This window comes from Physeter macrocephalus, chromosome 18 (genome assembly GCF_002837175.3).
Source record: "Physeter macrocephalus isolate SW-GA chromosome 18, ASM283717v5, whole genome shotgun sequence".
Lineage (NCBI taxonomy): Eukaryota > Metazoa > Chordata > Mammalia > Artiodactyla > Physeteridae > Physeter > Physeter macrocephalus.
The window spans coordinates 64,001,850-64,009,007 of NC_041231.1; the positions used below are offsets into that span (position 1 = coordinate 64,001,850).

At 40.2% G+C, this 7,158-nt stretch overlaps 1 pseudogene; it reads right to left on the reverse strand.

Annotated features, from left to right (window-relative positions):
• Nucleotides 1–1,854: 1,854 nt before the first annotated feature.
• Nucleotides 1,855–3,281, reverse strand: LOC102983369 (6-phosphogluconate dehydrogenase, decarboxylating-like; annotated as a pseudogene).
• Between the last annotated feature and the right edge of the window lie 3,877 nt (nucleotides 3,282–7,158).

Consider the following 7,158-nt stretch of genomic DNA (forward strand, 5'->3'; position numbering starts at 1 on the left):
TGACATGAGCTGCCATTCCCTGGACTTTGGCCCACTTTTCAACTCCCCATTGTCATCTGTATTTCTACTTTATCAAGGATGACAATATTTATGTTCTGTTTTATAAGTACATCTAATTGTTTTACATGTCTTCACTGAAAAACAATAGTGCTTATACTATTATGCTTTTGTAATTACAGGCTCTGCTTGAACAATAATTCAAAATCATAAAAACTGCAAACCCTGTAATATATTATTGTTTTTCCTGGCATGTCTAATGCTTTGTAAATTGCCTCTTTTTCCCCTTGCACCCTTTTCATATCCTTAGTACCTTTGTACTTTACTGCAACTTTCTTCTAAACTCCCTCCCTTCCCTCCTCTCTTAGAACTCCCTGCAGGCATCTTGGGTTCTTGCCTCCATCCTGGAGGGCTGTTCTCTAGAAGTACTAAACAGTGCTCTTCCTGGAACTTCAGGTCCCTGCTCTTCTGGATTGCATCATCTTTTTCTGAATGTCATGTCTTTCCCTTTCTATGCTAAGTTTTTGGAAAATTTCTTCAATTAACTTTCTAAGGAAAGGCGCTTAGGAAGTAAAGTTTATGAATCCTTGAATATGTATTTTATATTCAGCTCTCAGATTTTATTTATTCCTAGGGGATTTTTTTTTCTTTTTACTTTTATTAAGTAAAGGGAAAAGGAAATTCACCTGCATAATACAAAGGTCCCAGTTTGATCAAATTCCACAAAAACATTTCCCTCCTATGTGATAAGTGCTGCTGCCTCTATCAGAGCAAACTTACTCTGCTTCCCGAATCCACAGGGGACATGTGCGAAACACCGCCTCACAGCGCTGGCTCGCTCAATTCCTACTCCGTCCCAAAAGGTAATGGCAGAGGGCGTGATGGTTCTCACAGAACTACTTTACAAATAAACTTAGGTTGACTCTTCAGAGGAGTCGCTTACGACACTTTTTTAAGAGATCTGGTGGGAATGTAAATTGATACAGTTACTATGGAGAACAGTATGGAGGTTCCTTAAAAAACTACAAATAGAACTACCATATGACCCAGCAATCCCACAACTGGGCATATACCCTGAGAAAACCATAATTCAGAAAGAGTCATGTACCACAATGTTCATTGCAGCTCTATTTACAATAGCCAGGACATAGAAGCAACCTAAGTGTCCATCGACAGATGAATGGATAAAGAAGATGTGGCACATATATACCGTGGAATATTACTCAGTCATAAAAGGAAATGAAATTGAGTTATTTGTAGTGAGGTGGATGGACCTAGAGTCTGTCATACAGAAAGAGAAAAATAAATATCGTATGCTAAAACATATATATGGAATCTAAAAAAAAGATTCTGACGAACCTAGGGACAGGACAGGAATAAAGACACAGACATAGAGAATGGACTTGAGGACACGGGGAGAGGGAAGTGTAAGGTGGGATGAAGTGAGAGAGTGGCATGGACATATATACACTACCAAAGGCAAAATAGATAACTAGTGGGAAGCAGCTGCAAGCACAGGGAGATCAGCTCTGTGCTTTGTGACCACCTAGAGGGGTGGGATAGGGAGGGTGGGAGAGAGACACAAGAGTGAGGGGATATGGGGATATATGTATGCAACAGCCGATTCACTTTGTTATACAGCAGAAACTAACACAACATTGTAAAGAAATTATACTCCAATAAAGATGTTATAAATAAATAAATAAATAAATAAATAAATAAATAAATAAAACTACTACTAAATTTAAAAAAAAAGAGAGATCTGAGCAGAAAGTAGGTCAAAGGGCCATGGAAGTACTGCTGTGTGACAAATGGAATGTCCCTGTTTGCTGAGTCGTGGCGCCTAACAGAATCTGATCAGGCATTGTATGAAGACAAGGACACACTGGAACTGTGGCCTGTCTAATTAGTGTGGAGAAACAGTCCTGGCGTGGCCAAGAGTTCATAGGTGTGGACCTGAAAGTAATCTAACTGAGCCTAGATTAGGTTGGCTGGCAGCATCTTGTGTCTGTATCCATCATAGAAGGAAAGAGCAGTGATGAAGCAGAGCATGGGAATGCCTGTCTGGACACCAGTACTGATTGCTCACGGTCGGGAGTCCTGGCAGTTTCCACAGCCGACTTAAAGAAGTCATCTAGTAGTAGATTCAGAAGTCCTGGGTTTCGATCAAATGCATCTTTTATCTTTCCTAAGAACACACTCCTGCTGATGCAGCACCCCCTCCACATCAGGCCAATGCCACCATAGTTGAGCATCCAGCCAAATTCAGTGGCTGCCTGTCTTAGCAACATAAAGCCCTGAGCATAAGTGATGATCTTGGAAGCATAGAGGGCCTTTCAAATGCCCTCCAGGAATGATTCCTTATCTCCTTCAAACTGGATCTTTTGAGGTCCCTTCAGCTTTCTGCTGGCTTGGATTCTCTCATTCTTCAGAGATGATAAGCATCGAGCAAAGACCGCTTCTCTGATGAGGGTGACAGGGACACCGTATTCCAGAGCTGAGATGGCAGTCCATTTCCCAGTGCCCTTCTGTCCCTGTACTCTCCCTGATCTTTGGCAGCAGGTATTTGCCATTGGTATCTTGGAACTTTAACATATTGGCTGTGATTTCAATCAGGAATGACTCTAGCCCTATACTATTCCATTCCTTAAAAGCCTTTGCCATCTCCTCGTGCTCCATGCCTAGGACATTTTTCATCAAGTGATAGGCCTCGCAGATCAGCTTCATGTCTCCATACTCTATCCTGTTGTGCACCATCTTCACAACGTGTCTTGCCCACTCATCTCCCACCCAGTCACACCAGGGTCCTCCAGTCCCCACTTTCACAGTGATGCCTTGGAAGATTGCCTTGATGTGAGGCCAAGCCTCCTTATTCCCTCCCTGCATAAATGATGGGCCATACCACACCCCTTCCTCTCCACCACTAACTCCACTCCCCACCAACAAGATTCTCTTGGCCTTGGGGTCTCAACACTGTCTTGTGGTATCCCTGTATTTAGAATTTCCTCCATTGATGATGATGTCACCAGTGTCCAACAAGGGTACCAGTTTTTCAATAAAATCGACAGCCAGGACAGTCTTCACAAGTAGGATGATTTGCCAAGGCTCCTCCAAGGAGTGAGCACCAACCACCTTGGTGCCCTTTGCCTCATTGGCCAAGAAATCATCAACTTTGGAGACTATCCTATTAAAAGCACAGACCACAAGGCCATGGTCGTTCATATTCAAAATTAAGTTCTGCCCATGACAGCCAGTCCAGTCAGGGCAATATCAGCTTGGGCCATTGCTGTGGTGGCAGAGCGGGCTGGAACGAGGAGAGGCGAGGCACAGATGACCCTCCTTAGATATGTTTTTAATATATATTTTTTCATTCCTTCATAATTTTGAAAGCATTTATATTGAGAGACTGAATATACAAGTGGACAATGCCCAGACCATATATAAAAATAAAACTCTGACATAGAGAACAGACTTGTGGTTGCCAGTGGGGAGATGGGGGGGACACGGGGAAGGTGATTCATAGTTTGGGATTAGCAGATGCAAACTATTATATATAGAATGGATAAACAATAAGGTCCTACCGTATAGCACAGGGAACTATACTGAATATCTTCTGATAAACCATAACAGAAAAGAATATAAGAAAAGAATGCATATATGTGTATAAATGAGTCACTTTGTTTTACAGCAGAATTTAACACAACACTGTAAATCAACTACACTTCAATTAAATAAATAAATAAATAAATAAATAAATAAATAAATAAATAAATAAATAAAATAAAACTCTGCCCCAAAATCTGTGGCAACCAGCCTAGGAAATGAAGCCATTATCTACAGAGCCAGGGAACAAACCTACTATCTACAAGTCAGACTTGTAGGTCAGATCACTGTCTCTAACAAAAAATCCAGGAAGATCAAACAATAAACCCTTAAAAAAAATTGGTCCCAAATCCAAGAATTTGAGTAACAACTGACAGCTTCTCTAAGTCTTGTTCCCACTTTCAATTTAGTGCCAACCAGAGAAAACCAAATACACACCTAACCAATCACATGGGATGCCCTGCCTCTAGCAAGCCCACCTACAGATTTCCAACACCCCAGTCTCCAATTAGAGCACACCTGAAACCTTCCCTTTTTTTCAGTAAAAAGCTTTCCCACTCCTCTGCCTGCCTTTGAGTTTCTGGCAAAACCAAGTGATGGTGGCTGACTCCCTTGCTATAGAAACATGTGAATAAATAGCATTTTCTTATTCTAATCTGTGTGGTCTTTGTTTATTTCCACATTATATATAGACTTCTAGAATCCAGGGCTACTCAGAAGCCTGATAACAGTGTGACTTTAAAAAAAAAATAAATTTGTTGGGATATAATTCACACATATCATACAAGTCACCCATTTAAAATGTTCAATTCGGGCTTCCCTGGTGGCGCAGTGGTTGAGAGTCCGCCTGCCGATGCAGGGGATAAGGGTTCGTGCCCTGATCCGGGAAGATCCCCCATGCCGCGGAGCGGCTGGCCCTGTGAGCCATGGCCGCTGAGCCTGCGCGTCCGGAGCCTGTGCTCCGCAACGGGAGAAGCCACAACAGTGGGAGGCCTGCGTACCACACACACACACACACACACACACACACACACACACAAAATAAAATAAAATAAAATGTACAATCCAGTGGCTTTTAGTATAATCACAGAGCTGTGCAACCATCCCCACAAAAGTTTTAGAATATTTTCTTCCCCCCAGAAGAAATCTGTACCCATTAAAGTCACTCCCCCTTTTCTCCCAGCCTCCACTTCCCTAGGCAACCACTAATCTCCTCTCTGTCTCTATAGATTTGCCTAATCTCATCGTTTCATATAAAGGGAATCTTAAATATGTCGTCTTTTGTGACTGACTTCTTTCATTTAGGAAAATATCTCCAAGGCTCATCCCTGTTGAAACACGTGTCAGTACTTCATTCCTTTTTATCACCAGATAATATTTCATTGTATGGATGCAGTACATTTTATTGATCCCTTCATGAGTTGGGGTGTTTCCACTTTGGGGCTATTAATAATACCACTATGAACTTTTTTTACAGCTTCTTGTGTGAATATTTGTTTTCATTTCTCTTGGCTAGATATCTAGGAGTGGAATTGTTGGGTCATATGTATGGTAACAACGTTTAACCCTCAGAGAAGCTATCAGACTTTTTCCAAGGCAGTACACCACTCTCCATCCCAACAGCAATGTATAAGGGTTTCGATCCATCCACATTCTCACCAACATTTTTTATCATCTGTCTCTTTGATCATAGCCATCCTAGTGGCTGTTAGGTGGTATCCCATTGCTGTTTTGGTTTGGATTTCCCTGATGGCTAATGATTATTGAGCATCTTTTCATGTGCTTATTGGTCATTTGTTTATTTTCTTGTTCATTAAAATACTTTGTCCATTTTGTAAATTGAGTTATTTGTCTTTTTATTGTTGAGTTGTAAGGTGACCTGTTTTTTAACTTTGTTCTTTTCTTTCTGGAAACTTCAGCATTCTGAATTTTCACAATAACATGTCCAGGCAAACATCTTTTCTTCCCTTTGCTGGGTACCTGGTAGGCCCTTCCAACCTAGAGACTCATGCTTTGTTTCAGCGTTGCCTCCTTTATCATTTCTCTGAGAGTTTATTAACCTCTTCTTTCTCTTTCAGGGACTTCCATTTTTAGGTAGCAAATCTTGAATTTATCCATATGTCTTTAATCTTTATTCTCATATTTTCCTTTCCTGTTTTTGGTCCTTTTTATTCTTTTTCTAGATTTGCTTAATTTCTTTCTGTACTTTTCGACTGAGTTTTTCCATTGGTTACATTTTTATGTGTTCCTTTTTTACAGCATATTGCTCTTATTTAATAAATGTAATATCTCTCTAAAAGATCTCTAAAGATACCAGGTATAGAGAGAATTTTAAAGTTCTCTTCTGTTTTCTGGATTAATCATTCCCACTTTGGCCATTGTTGCTAATTATTAACATTGCTCTTTCTTTCTGACATTCCTCATTTGTCTGGTCAACCTTTAATGCCTGTTTGAATTTAAGGTTAAGACAGTAGAAAATCTAGCAGAGGCTTTTGTACTGATGGACAAAATTTTACCAACTTGCAGGTTTCATCTTCTGTTGAATCAGTGGCAAGTCAGCTGCTGTGAAACGCTGAGATGTTGAAGGCTTCACTCTAGAAGGCCAGTTCCCACATAAAACACCTGGTTTTACCAGACAGTCCTTTACATTCCTGTAGATATGAAGTCTCCATTCTTGTTTTTATTGTGTTAAGTAAACATAACATAAAATTTACCACTTTACCCATTTTTAAGTGTACAGTTCAGTGGCGTTAAGTACATTCATATTGTTGTGCAACCATCATCACCAACCATTCCAGAACAATTTCATCTTCCCAAATTGAAACTCTATGCCCATTAAACACTAACTTCCCATTCCCACATCTCCCCAGATACTGTTCAACTTTCTGTGTGCATTGTTATTTACATATGTTCTTTTTTTTTCTTTTTTGAATATTATTTTATTTTTTATACAGCAGGTTCTTATTAGTTATCTATTTTATACATATTACTTTATATACATCAATCCCAATCTCCCAATTCATCCCACCACCACCACCCCACCACTACTTTCCACCCTTGGTGTCCATACGTTTGTTCTCTATATCTGTGTCTCTATTTCTGCCTGGCAAACTGGTTCATCTCTGCCATTTTTCTAGATTCCACATATATGCATTAATATGTGATACTTTACTCTGTATGACAGTCTCTAGGTCCATCCATGTCTCACAAATGACCCAATTTCGTTCCTTTTTATGGCTGAGTAATATTCCATTGTATATATGTACCACATCTTCTTTATCCATTTGTCTGTTGATGGGCATTTAGGTTTCTTCCATGAGCTGGCTATTGTAAATAGTCCTGCCATGAACACTGGGGTGCATGTGTCTTTTTGAATTATGGTTTTCTTTGGGTATACGCCCAGGAGTAGAATTGCTGGGTCATATGGTAATTCTATTTTTAGCTTTTTAAGGAACCTGCATACTGTTCTCCATAGGGGCTGTATCAATTTACATTCCCACCAGCAGTGCAAGAGGATTCCCTTTTCTCCACACCCTCTCCAGCATTTGTTGTTTGTAG